This window comes from Coregonus clupeaformis, chromosome 17, assembly GCF_020615455.1.
Source record: "Coregonus clupeaformis isolate EN_2021a chromosome 17, ASM2061545v1, whole genome shotgun sequence".
Classification (NCBI taxonomy): Eukaryota; Metazoa; Chordata; class Actinopteri; order Salmoniformes; family Salmonidae; genus Coregonus; species Coregonus clupeaformis.
Window position 1 is genome coordinate 65,798,335 of NC_059208.1, and position 14,177 is coordinate 65,812,511.

Below are 14,177 nucleotides of genomic sequence, written 5' to 3' on the forward strand. Positions count from 1 at the left end.
TCTCTCTCTGCCTCATCTCTCTCTCTCTCTCTCTCTCTCTCTGCCTCATCTCTCTCTCTCTCTCTCTCTCTCTCTCTCTCTCTCTCTCGGCCCTGGTCATCATGCTGTTCAACCTGTAACACACGTTGGAGGTCAGGTTTAGTTTTTGAAGGTCACATGACATTGAAGGTCACTCACACCCACCGTACATAACATCACATCCAAATGCATACCAACAGACTTTGTACAACATTGTATGGTAAGACCCATGTAAGTCTATGTGACGCAGGCTGGAGGTCATATTGATATTGAGGCTAGCTAGTCTTTGAAGGTCACGTATCATGCATAAAGTATATCACAGCAAATACACATTTCAAAAGCCTATGTACAACAATCAGGTCGGATTGGTACAGTAGCTAGCTAGTCTTTGAAGGTCACCCACATCTCTCTCTCGCTCTGCCTCATCTCTCTCTCGCTCTGCCTCATCTCTCTCTCGCTCTGCCTCATCTCTCTCTCGCTCTGCCTCATCTCTCTCGCTCTCGCTCTGCCTCATCTCTCTCGCTCTCGCTCTCGCTCTCTCTGCCTCATCTCTCGCTCTCTCTCTGCCTCATCTCTCTCTCTCTCTCTGCCTCTCTCTCTCTGCCTCATCTCCCTCTCTCTCTCTCTGCCTCATCTCTCTCTCTCTCTCTCTGCCTCATCTCTCTCTCTCTCTCTCTCTCTGCCTCATCTCCTCTCTCTCTCTCTCTCTCTGCCTCATCTCTCTCTCTCTCTCTCTCTCTCTCTGCCTCATCTCTCTCTCTCTCTCTCTCTGCCTCATCTCTCTCTCTCTCTGCCTCATCTCTCTGCCTCACTCTCTCTCTCTCTCTCTCTCTCTCTGCCTCATCTCTGCCTCATCTCTCTCTCTCTGCCTCTCTCTCTCTCTCTCTGCCTCATCTCTCTCTCTCTCTCTCTCTGCCTCATCTCTCTCTCTCTCTCTCTCTGCCTCATCTCTCTCTCTCTCGCTCGGCCTCATCTCTCGCTCTGCCTCTTCTCTCTCTCTCTGCCTCTTCTCTCTCTCTCTCGCTCGGCCTCCTCTCTCTCTCTCTCTCTCTCTCGCTCGGCCTCTTCTCTCTCTCGCTCTCTCGCTCGGCCTCATCGCTCTCTCGCTCGGCCTTATCTCTCGCTCTCTCTCTCTCTGCCTCATTGTCTTCTGGACTGTTTATAGAGCTAGTATTGTCATAGTCTTGGTCCATTAGTAGCTGTGAAGTACTAAGCTTTATAATGCATTAACTACCCATCCTGCCCACTTCTCGCTTTGTTTAGGTGTCAGTGCTGGTGATGTGCCACACCCGAGAGCTGGCGTTTCAGATCAGCAAGGAGTATGAGAGATTCTCCAAGTACATGGCAACTATCAAGGTACACAATGTTATTACCTCCCTGACCCTCTTAAGTCTTGATAATAACTGCACAGTGTTTCACCGCTGGTTTTGTCCCAATCTCTCTCACCAGGTGGCAGTGTTCTTTGGTGGCCTGTCTATAAAGAAGGACGGGGAGGTGTTGAAGAAGGAGTGTCCCCATGTGATGGTGGGGACGCCGGGGGCGACTCCTGGCCCTGATCCGCAACAAGACCCTCAACCTGCGACACATCAAACACTTCATCCTGGACGGGTGTGACAAGATGCTGGAACAACTTGGTGAGTCTGAATCATTGAAGATTGGACAGCAGACCGTTAACGAATCATAATATGCCATTTAGCAGACGCTTTTATCCAAAGCGACTTACAGTCATGCGTGCATACATTTTTGTGTATGGGTGGTCCCGGGGATCTAACCCACTACCTTGGCGTTACAAGCGCCGTGCTCTACCAGCTGAGCTACAGAGGACCACAATCTCTTTCACTATTGATTCATCATCTACCCCTATTTACAGTCTAGGAGATCTAACTACATTTACAAATCTTCATTCCCTCCCTCCTTTCTCCCTCAGACATGCGCAGAGATGTCCAGGAGATATTCCGTCTGACCCCCCCATGAGAAACAGGTCATGATGTTCAGCGCCACCCTGAGCAAAGAGATCCGCCCCGTCTGCCGAAAGTTCATGCAAGATGTAATTACGCCTCCTCCTGCGTCCACCACGCCTCTCCTTTTTTCTGACCTCCACCCATCCCCCTGTTCTGCCCTGCCTGGTGGAACGGGGGGAAGAGGGGGGAGGAGGAGTTACCCCCACGGCCCCCGGAGTCTGACAGGAGAGAGACAGCGACGTCTTTCTACACTATAAGGGAAGTGTCAGCCCACTGACATAGTAAGGCCTTAGTTCTATGCTAGGTCACTAACTCGGTACGCTAAGACATTGCGGTAGTAGTGTACTCGATCACCTTTCATCAAAATGCCATGCATTGTGGTAACGGAGTCTCCTTTATAGACTAGCTTGTGCTGTTGAACTGAAATGTACGCAGTATATCTTAACTTCATGACGAAGTTAAACACTGTCAGGCAGAAATAGGCCCAGTTTTCAGTCTGTACGTTACGAATCTGACCTCCCTGATGTCACTATGCTGACGAGCCTATGCAGCATTCGTTTAACGACGCTTTCGTTCAAAGGCAGTTAAACAATCTCATAATCTAGCCAAGCAAAAACTATTTGTCACGGCCAACCTCCCACCTTTTATTTATTAAGGAAACTGTTTTACCAGGCTGGCATGAGTGCGTACGCTCTGCTCCAAGCTGCTTGTAAAAAAGAAACAGCTCACTGCACTATAGTTAATAGAAAGGGTTCTCCCTGGAGCTGTAACCGCTCATTTGGCAAACGACAGGTACAACTCAGAGGAGAAAAGCCTAATTAAGCTAATGTAAAGAAGAAGTATCCCAAAGAACCTCAGTCAAACAAATAACACAAGCCAAGACAAACGAAGAGGAACACTGACAAGGGCCAAGCTGGGAGAGGAAAATAAGCTGCCTGTCTCTCTGGGCCACTGTAGTTCGTTAAGTCGACGCTGCCTGTCTCTCTGGGCCACTGTAGTTCGTTAAGTAGAAGCTGCCTGTCTCTCTGGGCCACTGTAGTTCGTTAAGTAGAAGCTGCCTGTCTCTCTGGGCCACTGTAGTTCGTTAAGTAGAAGCTGCCTGTCTCTCTGGGCCACTGTAGTTCATTAAGTAGAAGCTGCCTGTCTCTCTGGGCCACTGCAGTTCATTAAGTCGACGCTGCCTGTCTCTCTGGGCCACTGTAGTTCGTTAAGTAGAAGCTGCCTGTCTCTCTGGGCCACTGCAGTTCATTAAGTAGAAGCTGCCTGTCTCTCTGGGCCACTGTAGTTCATTAAGTAGAAGCTGCCTGTCTCTCTGGGCCACTGTAGTTCATTAAGTAGAAGCTGCCTGTCTCTCTGGGCCACTGCAGTTCATTAAGTAGAAGCTGCCTGTCTCTCTGGGCCACTGTAGTTCATTAAGTCGACGCTGCCTGTCTCTCTGGGCCACTGTAGTTCATTAAGTAGAAGCTGCCTGTCTCTCTGGGCCACTGCAGTTCATTAAGTAGAAGCTGCCTGTCTCTCTGGGCCATTGCAGTTCATTAAGTAGAAGCTGCCTGTCTCTCTGGGCCACTGCAGTTCATTAAGTAGAAGCTGCCTGTCTCTCTGGGCCACTGCAGTTCATTAAGTAGAAGCTGCCTGTCTCTCTGGGCCACTGTAGTTCATTAAGTAGAAGCTGCCTGTCTCTCTGGGCCACTGTAGTTCATTAAGTAGAAGCTGCCTGTCTCTCTGGGCCACTGTAGTTCATTAAGTAGAAGCTGCCTGTCTCTCTGGGCCACTGTAGTTCATTAAGTAGAAGCTGCCTGTCTCTCTGGGCCACTGTAGTTCGTTAAGTAGAAGCTGCCTGTCTCTCTGGGCCACTGTAGTTCGTTAAGTAGAAGCTGCCTGTCTCTCTGGGCCACTGTAGTTCGTTAAGTAGAAGCTGCCTGTCTCTCTGGGCCACTGTAGTTCATTAAGTAGAAGCTGCCTGTCTCTCTGGGCCACTGTAGTTCGTTAAGTAGAAGCTGCCTGTCTCTCTGGGCCACTGTAGTTCGTTAAGTAGAAGCTGCCTGTCTCTCTGGGCCACTGTAGTTCATTAAGTAGAAGCTGCCTGTCTCTCTGGGCCACTGCAGTTCATTAAGTAGAAGCTGCCTGTCTCTCTGGGCCATTGTAGTTCATTAAGTAGAAGCTGCCTGTCTCTCTGGGCCACTGTAGTTCATTAAGTAGAAGCTGCCTGTCTCTCTGGGCCACTGTAGTTCGTTAAGTAGAAGCTGCCTGTCTCTCGGGGCCACTGCAGTTCGTTAAGTAGAAGCTGCCTGTCTCTCTGGGCCACTGTAGTTCATTAAGTAGAAGCTGCCTGTCTCTCTGGGCCACTGTAGTTCGTTAAGTAGAAGCTGCCTGTCTCTCTGGGCCACTGTAGTTCATTAAGTAGAAGCTGCCTGTCTCTCTGGGCCACTGCAGTTCATTAAGTAGAAGCTGCCTGTCTCTCTGGGCCACTGTAGTTCATTAAGTAGAAGCTGCCTGTCTCTCTGGGCCACTGTAGTTCATTAAATCGACGCTGCCTGTCTCTCTGGGCCACTGCAGTTCATTAAGTAGAAGCTGCCTGTCTCTCTGGGCCACTGCAGTTCATTAAGTAGAAGCTGCCTGTCTCTCTGGGCCACTGCAGTTCATTAAGTAGAAGCTGCCTGTCTCTCTGGGCCACTGTAGTTCGTTAAGTAGAAGCTGCCTGTCTCTCTGGGCCACTGTAGTTCGTTAAGTAGAAGCTGCCTGTCTCTCTGGGCCACTGTAGTTCATTAGTTTCCCAACAAAGTGGAATTGCCTAGGTCCGCTGAGCTGAGCCAAAATGGCTCCATTACCTCTTTGTCAGCCAGTCTGCTATTAAATGGAATTGAGGTAACTGGAGATAGGCGATTAACCCTGTAGGAACATGAGGCCCGTCTCACAAGAGAAAAATGGCCACCATTCTGTCCCTAAGCTGCTACCCAAGCATCAGGATGCCTTGGTAATAAATCACAGACATGAACCATCGTCTAACACACTGTACAGACAGAGGCAGTAACAAGGCAGAACACCCTGATGTGAAGAAAGGAGAGAGAGAGGAATGGTAATGAGGAAGATCGACGCGGGAGGGAAGCGATGAAGATGCAGAGAGAAAGTAGAGGGAGATGTGTGACTAGATGCAGACGGTACACAGAGCTGGGTCGTGTTGCCGTGAATCTAGAATCGATGAGGTAACTCTGAAACGCTTGGAGAGCGAGCCTGGGATAGAAGAGCATTGCAGTCATATGAAAAATAGACCGAGCAGAAAAACTGAAAAGGAAAATCCATCTCTCTAAAACTCTTCGCCTGGTAACAAAGGCAGCACCAGTTCCTTAGTACAGCCCGTCAACATGTTGACTCTAATAGCGTTTTTATTTGACACATTCCAACTACATGATCATGGATATCAGACACACAACTACACACTGCATAAACCCTCGTACTCTCACAAGCATCCAGGACACGCATAAAGAAATATAGACACACACACGTTAACAGAAGCAGCATCTTCAAACACACAGGCTACAGTTGAAGGATGAGGAGGCTGTGGACGGACTGACTGACTGACTGACCGACCGACATGACTTTGAGTGAATGACATACGACAGTGACTGGGATTGAGAGGACAGACTGAGTGAATGACATACGACAGTGACTGGGATTGAGAGGACAGACTGAGTGAATGACATACGACAGTGACTGGGATTGAGAGGACAGACTGAGTGAATGACATACGACAGTGACTGGGATTGAGAGGACAGACTGAGTGAATGACATACGACAGTGACTGGGATTGAGAGGACAGACTGAGTGAATGACATACGACAGTGACTGGGATTGAGAGGACAGACTGAGTGAATGACATACGACAGTGACTGGGATTGAGAGGACAGACTGAGTGAATGACATACGACAGTGACTGGGATTGAGAGGACAGACTGAGTGAATGACATACGACAGTGACTGGGATTGAGAGGACAGACTGAGTGAATGACATACGACAGTGACTGGGATTGAGAGGACAGACTGAGTGAATGACATACGACAGTGACTGGGATTGAGAGGACAGACTGAGTGAATGACATACGACAGTGACTGGGATTGAGAGGACAGACTGAGTGAATGACATACGACAGTGACTGGGATTGAGAGGACAGACTGAGTGAATGACATACGACAGTGACTGGGATTGAGAGGACAGACTGAGTGAATGACATACTACAGTGACTGGGATTGAGAGGACAGACTGAGTGAATGACATACGACAGTGACTGGGATTGAGAGGACAGACTGAGTGAATGACATACGACAGTGACTGGGATTGAGAGGACAGACTGAGTGAATGTGAGATAACCGCAATAATAATCTTGAGGATCATTTATATTAAATGTCATTGATGTAATTAGATTGAGTTGTACAGCCCCACAGTAAATGATGTCCCTGATTGATCATGAAGCCCATCTAATTGACAGAGATGGTTCCCTCGTTGTTTAATTAGGCACAGCTGATGCCAGAGAGACAGAGTCAAAGTGGTGGATAGATGAATGTGATGTGAAGATGAATCGCTCTTACGTCAAGTGGAGCAGCCAATGAGGGCTTTTTGTTTTAGTGGACATTAGAGCGTTAATGTAATGCTTGTGGTTACAGTTTACAATAACTTGCCATTTCGTCTGATCACTACGGCTTTTCATTTGACATTTTGCTTTTTGCAAGTGTTGTGTGGATAGTAGTGACTAGTGAGGGTGAGCGATGTCTGTCTGTGTTGCATCAGTATGTGAATTGGGATCCTGTGTGTGTGCGTGCGTGCATGTCTGTCTGGCTGGTTGTGTGAACTTCAAACCTTTTGGCGTCCATCTTAACTCACCATCCCTTCTGTTTCATGTCTCCCTGATCCACCACTACCTCCTCACCCTAACCACTGCTCTCTGGGAACCATCCACTCCCTGTATTCTTCCCTTTCCCTATCCTGAACAAGTATCAATCTACCTTATTACTGTTTATATGTACACGCAACTCCTCTATCCCTCACAAACCTGGATCAACCATTCAAAACCCTTCACAACTCGTCAAATCAAATGCCCTGTCAACCCCCCCGTTAACTCTCCTAAAACATCCACCTTCCCTCCTACCGTCCCCTTCCCAACCCCCCGTTAACTCTCCTAAAACATCCACCTTCCCTCCTACCGTCCCCTTCCCAACCCCCCGTTAACTCTCCTAAAACATCCACCTTCCCTCCTACCGTCCCTTCCCAACCCCCGTTAACTCTCCTAAAACATCCACCTTCCCTCCTACCGTCCCCTTCCCAACCCCCCGTTAACGCTCCTAAAACATCCACCTTCCCTCCTACCGTCCCCTTCCCAACCCCCCGTTAACGCTCCTAAAACATCCACCTTCCCTCCTACCGTCCCCTTCCCAACCCCCCGTTAACTCTCCTAAAACATCCACCTTCCCTCCTACCGTCCCTTCCCAACCCCCGTTAACTCTCCTAAAACATCCACCTTCCCTCCTACCGTCCCCTTCCCAACCCCCGTTAACTCTCCTAAAACATCCACCTTCCCTCCTACCGTTCCCTTCCCAACCCCCGTTAACTCTCCTAAAACATCCACCTTTCCTCCTACCGTCCCTTCCCAACCCCCCGTTAACTCTCCTAAAACATCCACCTTCCCTCCTACCGTCCCCTTCCCAACCCCCGTTAACTCTCCTAAAACATCCACCTTCCCTCCTACCGTCCCCTTCCCAACCCCCCGTTAACTCTCCTAAAACATCCACCTTCCCTCCTACCGTCCCCTTCCCAACCCCCGTTAACTCTCCTAAAACATCCACCTTCCCTCCTACCGTCCCCTTCCCAACCCCCCGTTAACTCTCCTAAAACATCCACCTTCCCTCCTACCGTCCCCTTCCCAACCCCCCGTTAACGCTCCTCACACGTCTTCCTCATTCCCCTACCTTCCAACCCCCCTCCCCTCACCCTGTCCCACCCCCTGCTTGCTCCACCCAGTCGATGGAAATCTGTGTTGATGATGAGACCAAGCTGAATCTCCACGGGCTGCTGCAGGACTACGTCAAACTGAAGGACAACGAGAAGAACAGGAAGCTCTTTGATCTCCTCGACGTGCTGGAGTTCAACCAGGTACTGGAATGAATTATGATGTTCAATCAGGTACTGGAATGAATTATGATGTTCCACAGTGGAGTTCAACCAGGTACTGGAATTAATTATGATGTTCAATCAGGTACTGGAATTAATTATAATGTTCCACAGTGGAGTTCAATCAGGTACTGGAATGAATTATGATGTTCAACCAGGTACAGGAATTAGTTATGATGTTCCACAGTGGAGTTCAACCAGGTACTGGAATTAATTATGATGTTCAACCAGGTACAGGAATGAATTGATGTTCAATCCAGTACTGGAATTAATTATGATGTTCAATCAGATACTGGAATGAATTATGATGTTCAACCAGGTACAGGAATTAGTTATGATGTTCCACAGTGGAGTTCAACCAGGTACTGGAATTAATTATGATGTTCAACCAGGTACAGGAATGAATTGATGTTCAATCCAGTACTGGAATTAATTATGATGTTCAATCAGGTACTGGAATTAATTATGATGTTCAATCAGGTACTGGAATTAATTATGATGTTCAATCAGGTACTGGAATTAATGATGATGTTCAATCAGGTACTGGAATTAATTATAATGTTCCACAGTGGAGTTCAACCAGGTACTGGAATTAATTATGACGTTCAATCAGGTACTGGAATTAATTATGATGTTCAACCAGGTACTGGAATTAATTATGATGTTCAACCAGGTACTGGAATTTAATCGTGATGTTCCACAGAGGCACATGGCAGGAGAAACTGAGGAAGAAAGTAACCACTAGCTGGGAAAGTTTTTGTATGCAAATAGTGTGTTTAGTCAGTGTCTTAGTTCAACCAGGTACTGTGTTTCATGTTCCACCGTGGTAAATAACAGCAGGAAATTCAGGGAAAACATAAACGCTGACAAGACAAGTCAAATTTGGAAAATGCAAATGCAGTGACTAGTCAAATCTAGTGTGTGTAGTCAGTGTGTTGTTTCCACATGGTTCGAAGTCAGTGCAGCGCTGTGTGATCTCTGGCCCAGTGTGTGAAGTGATATTATTGTATATTATAGGTGGTGATCTTTGTGAAGTCAGTGCAGCGCTGTGTGGCTCTGGCCCAGCTGTTGGTTGAGCAGAACTTCCCGGCTATCGCCATCCACCGCGGGATGCCCCAGGAGGAACGGTGTGTGTGGGGTGGGGGGGGGGTGGGGTTCTGGTTCTGTTTCGTGTGTATTATTTAGAACATTAATACTATAATTGTTTGATCTGACATGGTCATTACCCATCTTTTTCTAAACTAATCCCACCCCCTCTTCTCTTTCTCCCCAACCTCCTTCCCCAGTCTCTCTCGTTACCAACAGTTTAAAGACTTCCAGAGACGTATCCTGGTGGCCACCAACCTGTTTGGCAGAGGGATCGACATCGAGAGGGTCAACATCGCCTTCAACTACGACATGCCAGAAGACTCTGACACTTACCTGCACAGAGTATGTCCCGTAGACTACTGAAGACTGTCCTTTTTCTCAGTCAAATAACTACTCGTGACGTGATCCAGATGAGCAGTTCTGTGCCTCGCCTTCCTCAGATGTATCCTCTCAAACGCGCCGACGCTGAGGTTATTTTGTCAAAGGCCTCTTGTTTGTCCGTCTTACCGGTAGCAGCCGGGGTCATCATAAGGTTTACTTAGTTATAACGCCCTCTTAAGTTGTTTGTGTGCCGTCTTACTCAGGTTGCCAGGGCGGGCAGGTTTGGCACCAAAGGCCTGGCCATCACGTTTGTGTCTGATGAGACGGACGCCCGCACCCTTAACGACGTCCAGGAACGATTCGAGGTGAACATCAGCGAGCTGCCCGACGAGATCGACATCTCATCTTACAGTAAGTGCTGCTTAGTTCCGGTCGGTCTTGGTTATCAGTGGGTCTAGAGTAAAAGGAGTGGTCTTTGCTGGTCATCTGTTACTTTATTAGGAAATGTATTATGTTAGAAACATCTATATTTTATCAGTGGAGTATAGAATATTATCAAGTGATTCAGTGAATATTCTGCTTTAACTTGTCCTTTTTTTACCTCTGTGCCCTCAGTTGAACCGACCCGCTAAAGAAGACCAGATCTATTGTCCTGCAGACATTGCGACTTATATTTGACCTTTAACACTGATAACTAAAGGTCAAATAAACTATTATCAGATCGAAAAGTACAATACAGTAAAATAATTTCTTAATCTGCTGGCATTCATTCATTCGCCCCTAGAATGAATGAATGAATGAATAAATTAGGACTACTGTAGAATAGCGCCCCCTGTGGATAGAAGGGACGTTTCTGAACATTGTCAGGCCTTTTCCAATGCCATTTGTTTAATGATGTTAATATTATTTTGTTGTATTTATCTAGACTAGGTAGCTGTCACTGAATATTTGAGTTATTTTTATTTTTTTATTTTATTTACCTTGTAATTTGGATTGTGAATGCTGCATTTTATAGCCTGTGAAGATAGTTGACAAGTTACCAAGCGGTAGTTTCTAGTGTGAAGGAAGAGGAAAATGTTACATTGAATGACTTGTAAAGATGTAGAGAGAGACACTAAACAAGCGCTGTTCTGCGCTCAATGTGGATTCATAAATATGTTTGACTCGATATACAGACTTGCTGCTTCTTCTTGCCTCAACATCTAATCTTGTCCTGTCATTGTCTGTCTTGAGGTGTGTGCCACAGTCAGAAAATATACAAATGAACAAAACTGCCTGCCAAGGCTTACACTGACTGAATATCGAAACAGCCCTAGTCAAAGACTTGCGTCTCAAGTGGCACCCTATTCCCTATAGAGGGCACTACTTTTGACCAGAGCCCTATGGGACCTGGTCTAAAGTAGTGCACTACATAGGGATTCATTTGGGATGCAGACAAAGTATACAGTGTAGTTCCAAGTTAACCTCCACTATAAACAAGCAGATGTTATCTTCATTTATCACCTCGGGACTGATGCCTTTAAATAGCTGGTGAGATCAGGCTGTCATGCTGGCTGCTACACAACATTAGATCAGCCTGTCACGCCGGCTGCTACACAACATTAGATCAGCCTGTCACGCCGGCTGCTACACAACATTAGATCAGCCTGTCACGCCGGCTGCTACACATCATTAGATCAGCCTGTCACGCCGGCTGCTACACATCATTAGATCAGCCTGTCACGCCGGCTGCTACACATCATTAGATCAGCCTGTCACGCCGGCTGCTACACAAGCCGTAAAGTACAGTAGCTCTTATAGCCTAAAGCAGAAACCTCACCAGACCGGTTGTCTGTCGGCGCAGTGCGGGGCCGTTCGTTCGCTTGCTGTCGGCGCAGTGCGGGGGCCGTTCGTTCGCTTGCTGTCGGCGCAGTGCGGGGCCGTTCGTTCGCTTGCTGTCGGCGCAGTGCGGGGGCCGTTCGTTCGCTTGCTGTCGGGGCGCAGTGCGGGGACCGTTCGTTCGCTTGCTGTCGGCGCAGTGCGGGGCCGTTCGTTCGCTTGCTGTCGGCGCAGTGCGGGGCCGTTCGTTCGCTTGCTGTTGGCGCAGTGCGGGGCCGTTCGTTCGCTTGCTGTTGGCGCGGTGCTGGGGCCGTTCGTTCGCTTGCTGTCGGCGCGGGGCCGTTCGTTCGCTTGCTGTCGGCGCGGGGCCGTTCGTTCGCTTGCTGTCGGCGCAGTGCGGGGGCCGTTCGTTCGCTTGCTGTCGGCGCAGTGCGGGGCCGTTCGTTCGCTTGCTGTCGGCGCAGTGCGGGGGCCGTTCGTTCGCTTGCTGTCGGGGCGCAGTGCGGGGGCCGTTCGTTCGCTTGCTGTCGGCGCAGTGCGGGGCCGTTCGTTCGCTTGCTGTCGGCGCAGTGCGGGGCCGTTCGTTCGCTTGCTGTTGGCGCAGTGCGGGGCCGTTCGTTCGCTTGCTGTTGGCGCGGTGCGGGGCCGTTCGTTCGCTTGCTGTCGGCGCGGGGCCGTTCGTTCGCTTGCTGTCGGCGCGGTGCGGGGCCGTTCGTTCGCTTGCTGTCGGCGCAGTGCGGGGGCCGTTCGTTCGCTTGCTGTCGGCGCAGTGCGGGGGCCGTTCGTTCGCTTGCTGTCGGCGCAGTGCGGGGCCGTTCGTTCGCTTGCTGTTGGCGCAGTGCGGGGGCCGTTCGTTCGCTTGCTGTCGGCGCAGTGCGGGGGCCGTTCGTTCGCTTGCTGTCGGCGCAGTGCGGGGGCCGTTCGTTCGCTTGCTGTCGGCGCAGTGCGGGGCCGTTCGTTCGCTTGCTGTCGGCGCAGTGCGGGGCCGTTCGTTCGCTTGCTGTCGGCGCAGTGCGGGGCCGTTCGTTCGCTTGCTGTCGGCGCAGTGCGGGGCCGTTCGTTCGCTTGCTGTCGGCGCAGTGCGGGGCCGTTCGTTCGCTTGCTGTCGGCGCAGTGTGTGACAGGGATCACCCCCTCTGTCGTTTTCTCCCGTTTTCTAGATGCAGAATGGGTTTGCAAATTACGGCAGGTACTCTGTTCAGCGGTGTTAACGAAGCACTTTCGGCCCCAGACGCTCAGCAATTCTACCGGTCTGTCCATGTCTTAGCTTGGCCAACCTATAGTATAGTAACGTACAAAGAAAGTATATTTCTGATTTTTTTTTTTTTTGTTAACTAAACTATTGGGCATACAGTGGCTTGCGAAAGTATTCACCCTCCTTGGCATTTTTCTTATTTTGTTGCCTTACAACCTGGAATTAAAATTGATTTTTGGGGGGTTTGTATCATTCTTGGTCCTCTGTAGCTCAGCTGGTAGAGCATGGCGCTTGTAACGCCAAGGTAGTGGGTTCGATCCCCGGGACCACCCATACACAAAAAATGTATGCACGCATGACTGTAAGTCGCTTTGGATAAAAGCGTCTGCTAAATGGCATATTATTATTATTATATTATTTGATTTACACAACATGCCTGCCACTTTGAAGATGCAACATATTTTTTTATTGTGAAACAAACAAGAAATAAGACAGAAAAACAGAACTTGAGCGTGCATAACTATTCTTTAAGCAATGGCTTTTTTTGTGGCCACTCTTCCGTAAAGCCCAGCTCTGTGGAGTGTACAGCTTAAAGTGGTCCTATGAACAGATGCTCCAATCTCCGCTGTGGAGCTTTGCAGCTCTTTCAGGGTTATCTTTGGTCTGATTAATGCCCTCCTTGCCTGGTCTGTGAGTTTTGGTGGGCGGCCCTCTCTTGGCAGGTTTTTTGTGGTTCCATATTCTTTCAATTTTTTAATAATGGATTTAATGGTGCTCCGTGGGATGTTCAAAGTTTCTGATATTTTTTTATAACCCAACCCTGATCTGTACTTCTCCACAACTTTGTCCCTGACCTCGTTGGAGCGCTCCTTGGTCTTCATGGTGCCCCTTGCTTAGTGGTGTTGCAGACTCTGGGGCCTTTCAGAACAGGTGTTTGTGTGTGTCTATGTATGTATATTTGCAAATTACGGCAGATCATGTATACACTGAGATCAGTGACACTTAGATTGCACAAAGCTGGACTTTAACTAATTATGTGACTTCTGAAGGTAATTGGTTGCACCAGATCTTATTTATGGGCTTAATAGCAAAGGGGGTGAATACATATGTTTATTTTTATTTTTTTAGAATTCTTTGAAGCAAGTAATTTTTTTCATTTCACTTCACCAATTTGGACTATTTTGTGTATGTCCATTACATGAAATCCAAATAAAAATCCATTTAAATTACAGGTTGCAATGCAACAAAATAGGAAAAAACACCAAGGGGGATGAATACTTTTGCAAGGCACTGTATTAGCCTCTGGCTTGATTTGAAATGGCCCAGAGAGACTATGGACATAATCCTTTTGAGGTCTCAGATAAATACTTTTCAGGGAATCAACACAGTCGGGTCGGCCAATAGTCTTAAATACTGTCCTCCTTTGTCTAAATCTGCTTGCTGAGGCACCTCAATTGATCTCTAGGCTCTTCTAATCTGGATTGTAAGGTGACCAGACTGTTTGTGAAACAGGAAGCAAGATAGGGCAGGAAGTCAACAGGATAAGAGTGGACTGGGAAAGGAAGTGGGGAAGGATAGCCTAGACTGGGTTGCATTCTGAATGGCACCCTATTCC

At 48.4% G+C, this 14,177-nt stretch overlaps 1 pseudogene; it reads left to right on the top strand.

Annotated features, from left to right (window-relative positions):
• Window positions 1–362: 362 nt before the first annotated feature.
• Window positions 363–10,717, top strand: LOC121586830 (annotated as a pseudogene).
• The last annotated feature ends 3,460 nt before the right edge of the window (window positions 10,718–14,177 follow it).